Genomic DNA, 16,142 nt, shown 5'->3' with positions numbered 1-16,142 from the left:
GGTGGGTGGGGAGGTCATCTCCAGAGGGGTGGGGTGGGGTGGGGTGGAGACCCCCCTCGTTAATTACCGGGGTTCTTGTGGACCTGGCGTTGGGTGAACTTGAGCGGCAAGCCTTGGTGGACCACCATGCAGCTGTAGGTGGTGCCACCCAACCAGGTGGCCTTGGGGACCATGATCTTGCTGTAGACGAAGAAGGTGCTGCCCCGCGGGTTGTCCCTCAGGGGTGGGGTGGTGACGTAGTCCTCCGGTGGGACCCCCTCGTGGTCCTTCAACCATTGGACCTGGACGTTCTCCGGTTGGAAACCGCGGGCCAGGCAGGTGAGGGTGACCTCGGGTTGGGTCATCTCCTCGGGGTGGGGTGGGAAGACGTAGACTTGGGGTGGGGACACCTTGCCTGGTGGGACAGGAGAAAAGTTGGTGGTTGGGGTGGTCTACGGTGGTCTACGGTGGTGGTGGGAGAGGTTTGGAGAAGACACTCACCCACCCTCTTGGAGGTGGTGGTGGTGGGTGGTGGTGGGAGAGGTTTGGAGAAGACACTCACCCACCCTCTTGGAGGTGGTGGTGGTGGGAGAGGTTTGGAGAAGACACTCACCCACCCTCTTGGAGGTGGTGGTGGTGGGAGAGGTTTGGAGAAGACACTCACCCACCCCCTTGGAGGTGGTGGTGGTGGGAGAGGTTTGGAGAAGACACTCACCCACCCTCTTGGAGGTGGTGGTGGTGGGAGAGGTTTGGAGAAGACACTCACCCACCCTCTTGGAGGTGGTGGTGGTGGGAGAGGTTTGGAGAAGACACTCACCCACCCTCTTGGAGGTGGTGGTGGTGGGAGAGCTTTGGAGAAGACACTCACCCACCCTCTTGGAGGTGGTGGTGGTGGGTGGTGGTGGGAGAGGTTTGGAGAAGACACTCACCCACCCTCTTGGAGGTGGTGGTGGTGGGTGGTGGTGGGAGAGGTTTGGAGAAGACACTCACCCGCCCTCTTGGAGGTGGTGGTGGTGGGTGGTGGTGGGAGAGGTTTGGAGAAGACACTCACCCACCCTCTTGGAGGTGGTGGTGGTGGGTGGTGGTGGGAGAGGTTTGGAGAAGACACTCACCCACCCTCTTGGAGGTGGTGGTGGTGGTGGTGGGAGAGGTTTGGAGAAGACACTCACCCACCCTCTTGGAGGTGGTGGTGGTGGGAGAGGTTTGGAGAAGACACTCACCCACCCTCTTGGAGGTGGTGGTGGTGGGTGGTGGTGGGAGAGGTTTGGAGAAGACACTCACCCACCCTCTTGGAGGTGGTGGTGGTGGGAGAGGTTTGGAGAAGACACTCACCCACCCTCTTGGAGGTGGTGGTGGGTGGTGGTGGGACAGGTTTGGAGAAGACACTCACCCACCCTCTTGGAGGTGGTGGTGGTGGGAGAGGTTTGGAGAAGACACTCACCCACCCTCTTGGAGGTGGTGGTGGGTGGTGGTGGGACAGGTTTGGAGAAGACACTCACCCACCCTCTTGGAGGTGGTGGTGGTGGGAGAGGTTTGGAGAAGACACTCACCCACCCTCTTGGAGGTGGTGGTGGTGGGTGGTGGTGGGAGAGGTTTGGAGAAGACACTCACCCACCCTCTTGGAGGTGGTGGTGGTGGGAGAGGTTTGGAGAAGACACTCACCCACCCTCTTGGAGGTGGTGGTGGGTGGTGGTGGGACAGGTTTGGAGAAGACACTCACCCACCCTCTTGGAGGTGGTGGTGGTGGGAGAGGTTTGGAGAAGACACTCACCCACCCTCTTGGAGGTGGTGGTGGGTGGTGGTGGGACAGGTTTGGAGAAGACACTCACCCACCCTCTTGGAGGTGGTGGTGGTGGGAGAGGTTTGGAGAAGACACTCACCCACCCTCTTGGAGGTGGTGGTGGTGGGAGAGGTTTGGAGAAGACACTCACCCACCCCCTTGGAGGTGGTGGTGGTGGGTGGTGGTGGGAGAGGTTTGGAGAAGACACTCACCCACCCTCTTGGAGGTGGTGGTGGTGGGAGAGGTTTGGAGAAGACACTCACCCACCCTCTTGGAGGTGGTGGTGGTGGGAGAGGTTTGGAGAAGACACTCACCCACCCTCTTGGAGGTGGTGGTGGGTGGTGGTGGGAGAGGTTTGGAGAAGACACTCACCCACCCTCTTGGAGGTGGTGGTGGTGGGAGAGGTTTGGAGAAGACACTCACCCACCCTCTTGGAGGTGGTGGTGGGTGGTGGTGGGACAGGTTTGGAGAAGACACTCACCCACCCTCTTGGAGGTGGTGGTGGTGGGTGGTGGTGGGAGAGGTTTGGAGAAGACACTCACCCACCCTCTTGGAGGTGGTGGTGGTGGGTGGTGGTGGGAGAGGTTTGGAGAAGACACTCACCCACCCTCTTGGAGGTGGTGGTGGTGGGAGAGGTTTGGAGAAGACACTCACCCACCCTCTTGGAGGTGGTGGTGGTGGGAGAGGTTTGGAGAAGACACTCACCCACCCTCTTGGAGGTGGTGGTGGTGGGAGAGGTTTGGAGAAGACACTCACCCACCCTCTTGGAGGTGGTGGTGGTGGGTGGTGGTGGGAGAGGTTTGGAGAAGACACTCACCCACCCTCTTGGAGGTGGTGGTGGTGGGTGGTGGTGGGAGAGGTTTGGAGAAGACACTCACCCACCCTCTTGGAGGTGGTGGTGGTGGGAGAGGTTTGGAGAAGACACTCACCCACCCTCTTGGAGGTGGTGGTGGTGGGTGGTGGTGGGAGAGGTTTGGAGAAGACACTCACCCACCCTCTTGGAGGTGGTGGTGGTGGGTGGTGGTGGGAGAGGTTTGGAGAAGACACTCACCCGCCCTCTTGGAGATGGTCTTGTTGAGGGGCACCTGGAGGTCATCGTGCTTGACCATGCAGGTGAAACGTTCTCCAGCTTCCCAGTCCTGGGTGGAGACCCTCAAGGTGCTGGTGGCCGTGAAGGTCCCGTTGAATTGTTCTTGGAGGTCCAAGAAGTCCGGGTTGAGGACACCTGGTTTCTCCTTGACCCAGGAGAGCTGGAAGCCGGAGTCGCTGGGCAGGTTGGTGGCCAAGCAGAAGACCTTGGGTTGGCGGGTGATGTAGAGGTCGGCCACGTTGGGGGGAAGGACGTAGAGGACGATGTTGGTGGGGTTGGGGGGCTCCAGGCCTGGAGGAGGGGGAGGTGGGGGGAGGTTGGTCTTCTGGAAGCCACCACCGTGGGCACGGGAGGTTCTCCGTCCACAGGTGGGACCCACCGTGGTCACCCTACTTGATGGAACCCACCGTGGTCCCTCAACGATCTCCATGGGTGGAACCCACCGTGGTCACACAACTTGATGGAACCCACCATGGTCACCCCACCTGGTGGAACCCACCATGGTCACTCAATGTTCTCCATGGGTGGAACCCATCATGGTCACCCAACTTGATGGAACCCACCATGGTCACACAACCTTCACTGGTGGAACCCATCATGGTCACCCAACTTGATGGAACCCACCATGGTCACTCAAACCTTCTCCATGGGTGGAACCCACCGTGGTCACCCAACTTGATGGAACCCACCATGGTCACCCAACCTGGTGGAACCCACCGTGGTCACTCAAACCTTCTCCACGGGTGGGACCCACCATGGTCACCCAACCTGGTGGAACCCACCGTGGTCACTCAAACCTTCTCCACGGGTGGGACCCACCATGGTCACCCAACCTGGTAGAACCCACCATGGTCACTCAACGTTCTCCATGGGTGGAACCCACCGTGGTCACCCAACCTGGTGGAACCCATCATGGTCACCCAACTTGATGGAACCCACCATGGTCACTCAAACCTTCTCCACGGGTGGAACCCACCATGGTCACGCAACCTGGTGGAACCCACCGTGGTCCCTCAACGTTCTCCATGGGTGGAAACCATCATGACCACCCAACTTCATGGAACCCACCATGGTCACCCAAGCTGGTGGAACCCACCATGGTCACCACACCTGATGGAACCCACCGTGGTCACCCAACCTGGTGGAACCCACCGTGGTCCCTCAACGTTCTCCATGGGTGGAACCCACCGTGGTCACCCAACCTGGTGGAACCCACCGTGGTCCCTCAACGTTCTCCATGGGTGGAACCCACCGTGGTCACCCAACTTGATGGAACCCACCGTGGTCACCCAACCTGGTGGAACCCACCGTGGTCACCCAAGCTGGTGGAACCCACCATGGTCCCTCAAACCTTCTCCACTGGTGGAACCCACCATGGTCACTCAAACCTTCTCCACGGGTGGAACCCACCATGGTCACCCAACCTGATGGAACCCACCATGGTCCCTCAACGTTCTCCAATGGGTGGAACCCACCGTGGTCACCCTACTTGATGGAACCCACCATGGTCCCTCAACGATCTCCATGGGTGGAACCCACCGTGGTCACCCAACCTGGTGGAACCCACCATGGTCACTCAACGTTCTCCATGGGTGGAACCCACCGTGGTCACCCAACCTGGTGGAACCCACCGTGGTCCCTCAACGTTCTCCATGGGTGGAAACCATCATGGTCACCCAACCTGGTGGAACCCACCGTGGTCACGCAACCTGGTGGAACCTACCATGGTCACTCAAACCTTCTCCACAGGTGGAACCCACCATGATCACCCCACCTGATGGAACCCACCGTGGTCACCCAACCTGGTGGAACCCACCATGGTTCCTCAACGTTCTCCACTGGTGGAACCCACCGTGGTCACCCAACCTGGTGGAACCCACCATGGTCACTCAACGTTCTCCATGGGTGGAACCCACCGTGGTCACCCAACTTGATGGAACCCACCGTGGTCATGCAAGGTTCTCCACTGGTGAAGCCCACCATGGTCACCCAACCTGGTGGAACCCACCGTGGTCCCTCAACCTTCTCCACTGGTGGAACCCACCATGGTCACCCAACCTGGTGGAACCCACCGTGGTCCCTCAAACCTTCTCCACGGGTGGAACCCACCATGGTCACCCAACCTGGTGGAACCCACCGTGGTCCCTCAACCTTCTCCACTGGTGGAACCCACCGTGGTCACCCAACCTGGTGGAACCCACCGTGGTCCCTCCACCTTCTCCACGGATGGAACTTCCTGTGGTCCCCCAACCTGGTGGAACCCACCGTGGTCACCCCAACCTTCTCCACCGGTGCCCCTCCCCCCCTCCGCCGTGCCCTCACCGGAGCAGTGTCGCGCGTGGTCCTGCACGGTGGTGCCCGTGGCGGGATGTTTGACCTGGCAGGTGAAGGTCCTCCCGTCCAACCACTCCGCCCGGCTGACGTTGGTCTGGCTGGTGGCCGAGTAGGTGCCGCTGCCAATGTCCCGCCGTGGTGGCCCTTGGGTGGCCGTCACCAGCCCGGGGACCCCGTCCACCATCCACTGGACCTCCAGGGTGGCCGGGGAGAAGCCGGAGATGAGGCAGAGGAGCTCCACCGACTCGTCCTCCGCCGCCGCCGCGCTGCAGGAGGAGCTGTAGAGGATCTGGACCTCTGGTGGGATGGCGGTGGTGGACGCGGGGCAGGCTGCGGGGGAGGGGCGAGGAGGAAGGAGTTATGGGGGCAGGAGGGGACCCCCCCCACCAGTTATGGGGCCTGGGGGGCACCTCGGAGCAGTTATGGGTTCTGGGGAGAACCTCGGACCAGTTATGGGTCCTGGGGAGAACCTCGGAGCAGTTATGGGTTCTGGGGAGAACCTCGGACCAGTTATGGGTCCTGGGGAGGACTTTGAACCAGTTATGGGTCCTGGGGAGAACCTCAGAGCAGTTATGGGTCCTGGAGAGGACTTTGAACCAGTTACGGGGCCTGGGGAGGCCCTCAGACCAGTTATGGGTCCTGGGGAGAGCCTCAAACCAGTTATGGGTCCTGGAGAGGACTTTGAACCAGTTATGGGTCCTGGGGAGAACCTCAGAGCAGTTATGGGTCCTGGAGAGGACTTTGAACCAGTTATGGGTCCTGAGGAGAACCTCAGAGTAGTTATGGGGCCTGGGGAGAACCTCGGACCAGTTATGGGTCCTGGGGGGAACCTCACACCAGTTATGGGTCCTGGAGAGGACTTTGAACCAGTTATGGGTCCTGAGGAGAACCTCAGAGTAGTTATGGGGCCTGGGGAGAACCTCGGACCAGTTATGGGTCCTGGGGGGAACCTCACACCAGTTATGGGGCCTGGAGAGGACTTTGAACCAGTTATGGGTCCTGAGGAGAACCTCAGAGTAGTTATGGGGCCTGGGGAGAACCTCGGACCAGTTATGGGTCCTGGGGGGAACCTCACACCAGTTATGGGGCCTGGAGAGGACTTTGAACCAGTTATGGGTCCGGGGGGGAACCTCAGACCAGTTATGGGTCCTGGGGAGGGCCTTGGACCAGTTATGGGTCCTGGGGAGAACCTCACACCAGTTATGGGTTCTGGAGAGGACTTTGAACCAGTTACGGGGCCTGGGGAGGACCTCAGACCAGTTATGGGTCCTGGGGAGAACCTCCCACCACTCCTGGCTCCAGGAGAAGACCTCCCACATCCTTCCTCCCCCCCCCCCCACCCCTCCCCCTTACCTGCCACCTCCTTGACCAGCCGGGTGTCGGTGGGGGGGTGGAGGAGGCCGCAGCTGTGGGGCGGGCGGCGGGCGCCGTGGGGCAGGCGCAGGAAGCTGGCGGCGCGGTAGAGGCCGGTGGCGGGGTCGCGGGTGGGGCCAAAGGTCACGGCCCCGGCGGTGACCCCGGCGGTGACCCCGGCGGTGACCCCGGTGGCCCAGGTGAAGGTGACGGGCGGCGGCAGGAAGCCGGTGGCCAGGCAGGCCCAGGTGGCGGCGTCGGGGGCTGCCCCACAGCAGGCGGCCAGCGGGAGGAGGGCGGGGGGCGAGGAGGGCGCTGTGGGGCGGGAGGGGGCGTCAGGGGGCGTCTGCCCCATAGAAGGGAGGAGGAGCTTCTGCCCCATAGAAAGGAGGAGGAGCTTCTGCCCCATAGAAAGGAGGAGGAGCTTCTGCCCCATAGAAGGGAGGAGGAGCTTCTGCCCCATAGAAAGGAGGAGGAGCTTCTGCCCCATAGAAGGGAGGAGGAGCTTCTGCCCCATAGAAAGGAGGAGGAGCTTCTGCCCCATAGAAGGGAGGAGGAGCTTCTGCCCCATAGAAAGGAGGAGGAGCTTCTGCCCCATAGAAGGGAGGAGGAGCTTCTGCCCCATAGAAGGGAGGAGGAGCTTCTGCCCCATAGAAGGGAGAAGGTCCTGCCCCATAGAAAGGAGGGAGAAGGTCCTGCCCCATAGAAGGGAGGAGCTTCTGCCCCATAGAAGGGAGAAGGTCCTGCCCCATAGAAAGGAGGGAGAAGGTCCTGCCCCATAGAAGGGCGGAGCTTCTGCCCCATAGAATGGAGAAGGTCCTGCCCCATGGAAGGGAGGGGGAGGTCCTGCCCCATAGAAGGGAGGAGCTTCTGCCCCATAGAAGGGAGAAGATCCTGCCCCATGGAAGGGAGAAGGTCCTGCCCCATAGAAAGGAGAAGGTCCTGCCCCATAGAAGGGTGGAGCTTCTGCCCCATAGAATGGAGAAGGTCCTGCCCCATGGAAGGGAGAAGGTCCTGCCCCATAGAAGGGCGGAGCTTCTGCCCCATGGAAGGGAGGGGGAGGTCCTGCCCCATGGAAGGGAGGAGCTTCTGCCCCATGGAAGGGAGAAGGTCCTGCCCCATAGAAGGGAGGAGCTTCTGCCCCATAGAATGGAGAAGGTCCTGCCCCATGGAAGGGAGGAGGAGCTTCTGCCCCATAGAAGGGAGAAGGTCCTGCCCCATAGAATGGAGAAGGTCCTGCCCCATAGAAGGGAGGAGCTTCTGCCCCATGGAAGGGAGGAGCTTCTGCCCCATAGAAAGGAGGAGGAGCTTCTGCCCCATAGAATGGAGAAGGTCCTGCCCCATGGAAGGGAGGGGGAGCTCCTGCCCCATAGCGGAGGGAGACTCTGCCCCATAGAATGGGGGGTCGTCAAGTCCACACCTGTCTCCAGCCCCACGGACACGCTCTAAAGCCAGCCCCACAGCCCGCCCCACAGATTCCCCCCGCCCCACAGCTCCCCCCGCCCCACAGCTCCTGCCCCACAGCTCCTGCCCCACAGATCCCGCACCCCACAGCTCCCCCTGCCCCACAGCTCCCCCCGCCCCACAGCTCACCCTGCCCCACAGCTCCCCCTGCCCCACAGCTCCCCCCGCCCCACAGCTCCCCCTGCCCCACAGCTCCCCCAGCCCAAGAGCTCCCCCCGCCCCACAGCTCTCCACGGATCCCCCACCCCACAGATCCCCCTGCCCCACACACCCTGCCCTACAGCCCCCTGCCCCACAGATCCCCCTGCCCCACAGACCCTGCCCCACAGCTCCTCCTGTCCTACGGATCCCCCCAGCCCCACAGCTGCCCCTGCCCCACACACCCTGCCCCACAGATCCTGCCCCACAACTCCCCTGCCCCACAGCTCCCCCCGCCCCACAGCTCTCCACAGATCCCCCACCCCACAGCTCCCCCTGGCCCACACCTCCTGCCCCACAGCTCCCCCTGCCCCACACCTCCTGCCCCACAGCTCCTGCCCCACAGTTCCCCTGCCCCACAGCTCCCCCAGCCCCACAGCTCCCCCCGCCCCACAGCTCCCCTGCCCCACAGCTCCCCCCGCCCCATAGCTCCCCTGCCCCACAGCTCCCCAGCCCCACAGCTCCTGCCCCACAGCTCCTGCCCCACAGCTCCCCTGCCCCACAGCTCCTGCCCCACAGCTCCTGCCCCACAGCTCCCCAGCCCCACAGCTCCTGCCCCACAGCTCCTGCCCCACAGCTCCCCCAACCCCACAGCTCCCCTGCCCCACATATCCTGCCCCACAGCTCCTGCCCCACAGCTCCTGCCCCACAGCTCCCCCTGCCCCACAGCTCCCCTGCCCCACAGCTCCTGCCCCACAGCTCCTGCCCCACAGCTCCCCAGCCCCACAGCTCCTGCCCCACAGCTCCCCCTGCCCCACAGCTCCCCTGCCCCACAGCTCCTGCCCCACAGCTCCCCAGCCCCACAGCTCCCCTGCCCCACAGCTCCTGCCCCACAGCTCCCCCTGCCCCACAGCTCCCCCAGCCCCACAGCTCCCCCCGCCCCACAGCTCCCCTGCCCCACAGCTCCCCCCGCCCCACAGCTCCCCAGCCCCACAGCTCCTGCCCCACAGCTCCTGCCCCACAGCTCCCCCCACCCCACAGCTCCCCTGCCCCACATCTCCTGCCCCACAGCTCCCCTGCCCCACACCCTGCCCCACAGCTCCCCTGCCCCACAGCTCCCCAGCCCCACAGCTCCTGCCCCACAGCTCCCCTGCCCCACAGCTCCCCTGCCCCACAGCTCCCCAGCCCCACAGCTCCTGCCCCACAGCTCCCCTGCCCCACAGCTCCCCTGCCCCACAGATCCCCCCCACCCCACACCTCCTGCCCCACAGCTCCTGCCCCACAGCTCCCCTGCCCCACAGCTCCTGCCCCACAGCTCCCCCCGCCCGACAGCTCCCCCAGCCCCACAGATCCTGCCCCACAGCTCCCCAGCCCCACAGCTCCTGCCCCACATATCCTGCCCCACAGCTCCTGCCCCACAGCTCCTGCCCCACAGCTCCCCTGCCCCACAGCTCCTGCCCCACATATCCTGCCCCACACCTCCTGCCCCACAGCTGCTGCCCCACAGCTCCCCCAGCCCCACACCTCCTGCCCCACAGCTCCCCCAGCCCCACAGCTCCTGCCCCACAGCTCCCCCAGCCCCACAGCTCCCCTGCCCCACAGCTCCTGCCCCACAGCTCCCCTGCCCCACACCCTGCCCCACAGCTCCCCTGCCCCACAGCTCCCCAGCCCCACACCTCCTGCCCCACAGCTCTGCTGCCCCACAGCTCCCCCAGCCCCACACCTCCTGCCCCACAGCTGCTGCCCCACAGCTCCCCTGCCCCACAGCTGCTGCCCCACAGCTGCTGCCCCACACCTCCTGCCCCACAGCTCCTGCCCCACAGCTCCCCAGCCCCACAGCTCCTGCCCCACATATCCTGCCCCACAGCTCCTGCCCCACAGCTCCCTACCGGCCGTTCCTGGGTCCGTCCCGGAGCCCCACAACCCCCGGCCCCAGTTTGGGGTCAATTCCCCCGATTTTGGGGCCCATCACCCGGATTTGACATTTTGGGCTCAAAACCGGAGATTTTGGGGCCGGGCTGAAGCCCCGCCCCCTGCGATGGACTTTTTGGGGCCATAAAACCCGTTTTTGGGTCCGTGATGAAGGTTTTTGGGTCCAGAACTGACGTTTTTGGGTCCACGCGGAGGTTCTGGGTCACTGAAGATCCTTTTTGGGTCCAAAATGGCCATTTTTGGGTCAAGGATGAAGTTCTGGGTCCAAAATGGTCATTTTTGGGCCCACGATGAGGTTCTGGGTGAAGGATGATTTTTTTTGGGTCCAAAATGGTCATTTTTGGGTCCATCAGGAAGTTCTAGGCCCGTCACGGACATTTTTTGGTCCATGATGAAGGTTTTGGGTTCAAAATGGTCATTTTTGGGTCCGTCGTAAAGTTCTTGCTCCATAATTGACATTTTTGGGTCCAAAAATGGACATTTTTGGGTCCATCATGAAGTTCTGGGTCCATAATGGACATTTTTGGGTCCAAAAATGGACATTTTTGGGTCCATCATGAAGTCCTGGGCCCATAATGGACATTTTTGGGTCCAAAAATGGACATTTTTGGGTCCATCATGAAGTTCTGGGTCTATGATGATCCTTTTTGGGTCCAAAATGGTCATTTTTGGGTCCATCAGGAAGTTCTTGGTCCATAAATGACGTTCTTGGTTCCATCACGAAGGTTTTTGGGTCCACGATGAGGATTTTTGGGTCCAAAACGGACATTTTTGGGTCCGCCACGAAGTTCTGGGTCCGTCATGGACGTTTTCTGGTCCAAAATGAAGATTTTTGGGTCCAAGATGAAGGTTTTTGGGTCCAAAACGGACATTTTTGGGTCCACCACGAAGTTCTGGGTCCAGAATGGACATTTTTGGGTCCAAGATGAAGATTTTTGGGTCCAAGTTGAAGGTTTTTGGGTCCAAAACGAAGGTTTTTGGGTCCACCACGAAGTTCTTGGTCCAGAATGGACATTTTTGGGTCCAAAACGAAGGTTTTTGGGTCCACCACGGAGGTTCCTGGGTCCCCGACGAAGCCCTGGGCCGTTAATTAACCCCAATTAGCGGCGCCGGGCGGCCGCGCGCCACCGCCCCTCCCCTTCCCCCCCCCCCCCCGCCCCTCCCCCCCCCGCCCCCGCCGCCGCTTCGGGCGAAATTCGCCAGAAACCGGGGGCGGAGGGGGGGGGAGGGGCGGCCCCGGATCGCCGCGTGAGGCCCCGCCCCCTCGTCCCAGCCCCGCCCCCAGACCCCCCAGCCCCGCCCCCGGCCCCCCCAGCCCCTCCCCCGACCCCCCAGCCCCTCCCCCCGCCCCTCCCCCCCCCCGCCCCCGGCCTCGTCAGGGCGTCTTTGGGGGGGCGGGGGGAGGGGCCCGGAGGGGGCGGGGGGATCCGGTGGGATCCGGTGGGATCCGGTGGGATCGGTCATCAGCGGGGAAATGGGGTCGTTAATTAGCGGGATCGTTAACTGCCGGGATCGGTAATCGATGGGATCGATAATTAACGGGATCTGTAATAGGACCGATAATTAATGGGATCATTAATCAATAGGATCGATAATTAACGGGATCGGTAATCGATGGGATCGATAATTAACGGGATCGGTAATCGATAGGATCGATAATCAACGGGATCTGTAATAGGACCGATAATTAATGGGATCATTAATCAATAGGATCGATAATTAACGGGATCGGTAATCGATGGGATCGATAATTAACGGGATCGGTAATCGATAGGATCGATAATTAACGGGATCTGTAATAGGACCGATAATTAACGGGATCATTAATCAATAGGATCGATAATTAACGGGATTGGCAATTAATAGGACCTATAATTAATGGGATCGGTAATCGATGGGATCAATAATTAACAGGATCATCAATCAATAGGACCGATTATCAACGGGATCTGTAATAGATAAGATCGATAATTAACGGGATCATTAATCAATAGGACCGATAATTAACGGGATCTGTAGTAGATGGGACCGATAATTAACGGGATCGGTAATCAATAGGACCGATAATTAACGGGATCGCTAATCGATAGGATCGATAATTAACGGGATCTGTAATAGGACCGATAATTAACGGGATCATTAATCAATAGGATCGATAATTAACGGGATCGGTAATCAATAGGACCGATAATTAACGGGATTGGCAATTAATAGGACCTATAATTAATGTGATCGGTAATCGATAGGATCGATAATTAACAGGATCATTAATCGATAGGATCGATAATTAACGGGATCTGTAATAGATAAGATCGATAATTAACGGGATCATTAATCAATAGGACCGATAATTAACGGGATCTGTAGTAGATGGGACCGATAATTAACGGGATCGGTAATCAATAGGACCGATAATTAACGGGATCGCTAATCGATAGGATCGATAATTAACGGGATCTGTAATAGGACCGATAATTAACGGGATCATTAATCAATAGGATCGATAATTAACGGGATTGGCAATTAATAGGACCTATAATTAATGTGATCGGTAATCGATAGGATCGATAATTAACAGGATCATTAATCGATAGGATCGATAATTAACGGGATCTGTAATAGATAAGATCGATAATTAACGGGATCATTAATCAATAGGACCGATAATTAATGGGATCGGTAATCGATAGGATCGATAATTAACGGGATCATTAATCAATAGGACCGATAATTAACAGGATCATTAATCGATAGGATCGATAATTAACAGGATCATTAATCGATAGGATCGATAATTAATGGGATCTGTAATAGATGGGATCGATAATTAATGGGATCGGTAATCGATAGGACCGATAATTAACGGGATCTGTAATAGATGGGATCGATAATTAACGGGATCATTAATCAATAGGACCGATAATTAACGGGATCGGTAATCGATAGGCCCGATAATTAACGGGATCGTAATCAATTGGCTCATTAATTAGCAGGATAATTCATTAACAGAACCGGTAACCGATAGGATCAATAACCAATGGGATCGGTAATCAGTAGGATCGATAATTAACGCAATCGGTAACCGACAGCATCACTAATTAACGGGATCGGAAAGAAACAGGATCATTGATTAGCATTAATTAATCAGCAGGGTCATTAATTAACAGAATTAATCCATTGGGATCCGATAGGATCGATAAGGAATGGGATTGGGAATCAACGGGATCGATACGAAACAGGATCATTAATTAACGGAATCCGTAACCAAGAGGATCGATAATTAATGGGATCGGTAATTAGTGGGATCGCTAATTAACGGGATCTCTAAGAAACAGGATCATTAATTAGCATTAATTAATCAGCAGGGTCATTAATTAAAAGAATTAATCCATTGGGATCCGATAGGATCGATAAGGAATGGGATTGGGAATCAACGGGATCGATAATTAACGGGATCGATAGGAAACAGGATCATTAATTAGCATTAATTAATCAGCAAGGTCATTAATTAAAAGAATTAATCCATTGGGATCTGATAGGATCGATAAGGAATGGGATTGGGAATCAACGGGATCGATAATCAACAGGATCGATAATTAACGGGATCGATAATTAACGGGATCATTAATTAACGGATTTGGTGAGAAATGGGATCAATAATTAGCAGGATCATTAATTACCGGAATTAATTACAGGAATTAATTACCGGATCGGGAGCTAATGGGATCGGGGATCAGTCGGATCGCTAACCAACGGAATCCGTAACCAAGTGGATCATTAATTAACAGGACTGATCGCCAGCGGGACCGACGCCCCCAGGCCCAGCGGCCAATGGGATCGGGGATCCACCGGGCCAATGGGATCCAGCGCCGGGGGGGGATCGGCCGCGACCGACGGGGTCCGTGACCGACGGGATCGACCGCCCACGGGATCGATAGCCAATGGGATCGATCACCGACGGGATCGACCACTGACGGGATCGACCACTGACGGGACTGATTACCAATAGGATCAACAGTCGATGGGATCACGGCCAGCGGGATCACCAGCCAAATGGATCACCGGCCAAATGGATCGCTGGCCAAACGGATCACAGGCCAATGGGATCACTGGCCAAACAGGATCCTTGGCCAATGGGATCACTGGCCAAACAGGATCCTTGGCCAAAGGGATCACTGGACAAACAGATCACTTGCCAAAGGGATCACTGGACAAACAGATCGCTTGCCAAAGGGATCACCGGCCAAATAGATCACTGGCCAATGGGATTGCTGGCTAAATTGATCACTGGCCAATGGGATCACTGGCCAACAGGATCCTTGGCCAAAGGGATCACTGGACAAAGAGATCACTTGCCAAATGGATCACTTGCCAAAGGGTTCACCGGCCAAATGGATCACTGGCCAATGGGATCACTGGCCAACAGGATCACTGGCCAACAGGATCACTGGCTAAATTGATCACTAGGTAAAGAAATTACTGGCCAAATGGATCACTGGCCAATGGGATCACTGGCCAAATGGATCACTGGCCAAACAGATCACTGGCCAAATGGATCACTGGCCAATGGGATCACTGGCCAAACAGGATCCTTGGCCAAAGGGATCCTGGACAAACAGATCACTTGCCAAAGGGATCACCGGCCAAATGGATCACTGGCCAATGGGATTGCTGGCCAAAGGGATCACTGGCCAATGGGATCCTTGGCCAAAGGGATCACTGGACAAACAGATCACTTCCCAAATGGATCACTGGCCAAAGGGATCACTGGCCAAATGGATCACTGGCCAATGGGATCGCTGGCTAAATTGATCACTGGCCAATGGGATCACTGGCCAACAGGATCCTTGGCCAAAGGGATCACTGGCCAAACAGATCACTTGCCAAAGGGATCACTGGCCAACAGGATCACTGGCTAAATTGATCACTAGGTAAAGAAATTACTGGCCAAATGGATCACTGGCCAATGGGATCACTGGCCAAACAGATCACTGGCCAGCGGGATCAATAGCCAATGGGATCACTGGCTAATCGATCACTAGCCAATGAGATCACTAGCCAATGGGATCACTACCCAATGGGATCCCCGGCCAAACGGATCCCCGGCCAACGGGATCCCTGGCCAGTGGGATCACCGGTCAAACAGATCCCTGGGCCAAAGGGATGCCCGGCCAGTGGGATCAAGAGCCGACAGGATCAATAGCAAAAGGGATAATTTGCCAAACGGATCCCGGGCCAAACAGATCCCCGGGCCAAATAGATCCCCGGGCCAAACAGATCCCCGGGCCAAACAGATCAGCAGCAAAACGGATCCCTGAGGGAATGGGATCACTGCCCAAACAGATCCCTGAGCCAATGTGATCACCAGCAAAACAGATCCCTGAGCCACTGGGATCCCGGGCCAAACAGATCCCTGGGTCAAAGGGATCAACAGCAAACCGGATCCCTGAGCCAATGGGATCTGTGGCCAAATGGATCCCTGGGCCAATGGGATCACCAGCAAACCGGATCCCCGGGCCAATGGGATCCTGGCTCAGGGATCACGAGCAGATCCCGACTGAGCCCCCGTCCCCCCGGCCCCGCCCCCCCCAGGGATCCACCCCGGCAGCGGGGGAGGGGGAGGGGCAGGATCCCAGCCAGAACGTGGGAGATGGGGGATCCCACCAGTGCGGGGCTCCAGTACCTCCCAGTACAGACCAGTTTAGGTCCTGCTGGTGATGCTGGGCTCCAGTACCTCCCAGTACAGACCAGTTTAGCACCCACCTACCAGTGCTGGGCTCCAGTACCTCCCAGTACAGACCAGTTTAGCACCCAGCTCCCACTGCTGGGCTCCAGTACCTCCCAGTACAGACCAGTTTAGGTCCTGCTGGTGATGCTGGGCTCCAGTACCTCCCAGTACAGACCAGTTTAGCACCCACCTACCAGTGCTGGGCTCCAGTACCTCCCAGTACAGACCAGTTTAGCACCCAGCTACCAGTGCTGGGCTCCAGTACCTCCCAGTACAGACCAGTTTAGGTCCTGCTGGTGATGCTGGGCTCCAGTACCTCCCAGTACAGACCAGTTTAGGTCCTG

At 58.2% G+C, this 16,142-nt stretch overlaps 1 long non-coding RNA gene and 1 gene segment (V, D, J or C); one reads left to right on the top strand and one right to left on the bottom strand.

The window, feature by feature from the left end:
• Positions 1-10,188, bottom strand: LOC308057195 (Ig mu chain C region-like). The segment is given in 5 exons: positions 10,028-10,188; positions 6,537-6,851; positions 5,172-5,513; positions 2,811-3,140; positions 1-394 (listed from the first exon to the last, which is right to left on the bottom strand).
• On the top strand, positions 10,133-11,336 carry LOC308057197. Its single transcript, XR_013925174.1, has 3 exons — positions 10,133-10,271; positions 10,434-10,774; positions 10,816-11,336. It is a non-coding gene; the product is annotated as an uncharacterized lncRNA (long non-coding RNA).
• The last annotated feature ends 4,806 nt before the right edge of the window (positions 11,337-16,142 follow it).

Source organism: Falco punctatus, assembly GCF_963210335.1.
Source record: "Falco punctatus genome assembly, contig: scaffold_170, whole genome shotgun sequence".
Classification (NCBI taxonomy): domain Eukaryota; kingdom Metazoa; phylum Chordata; class Aves; order Falconiformes; family Falconidae; genus Falco; species Falco punctatus.
This window is presented reverse-complemented; position numbering and strand designations above follow the sequence as displayed.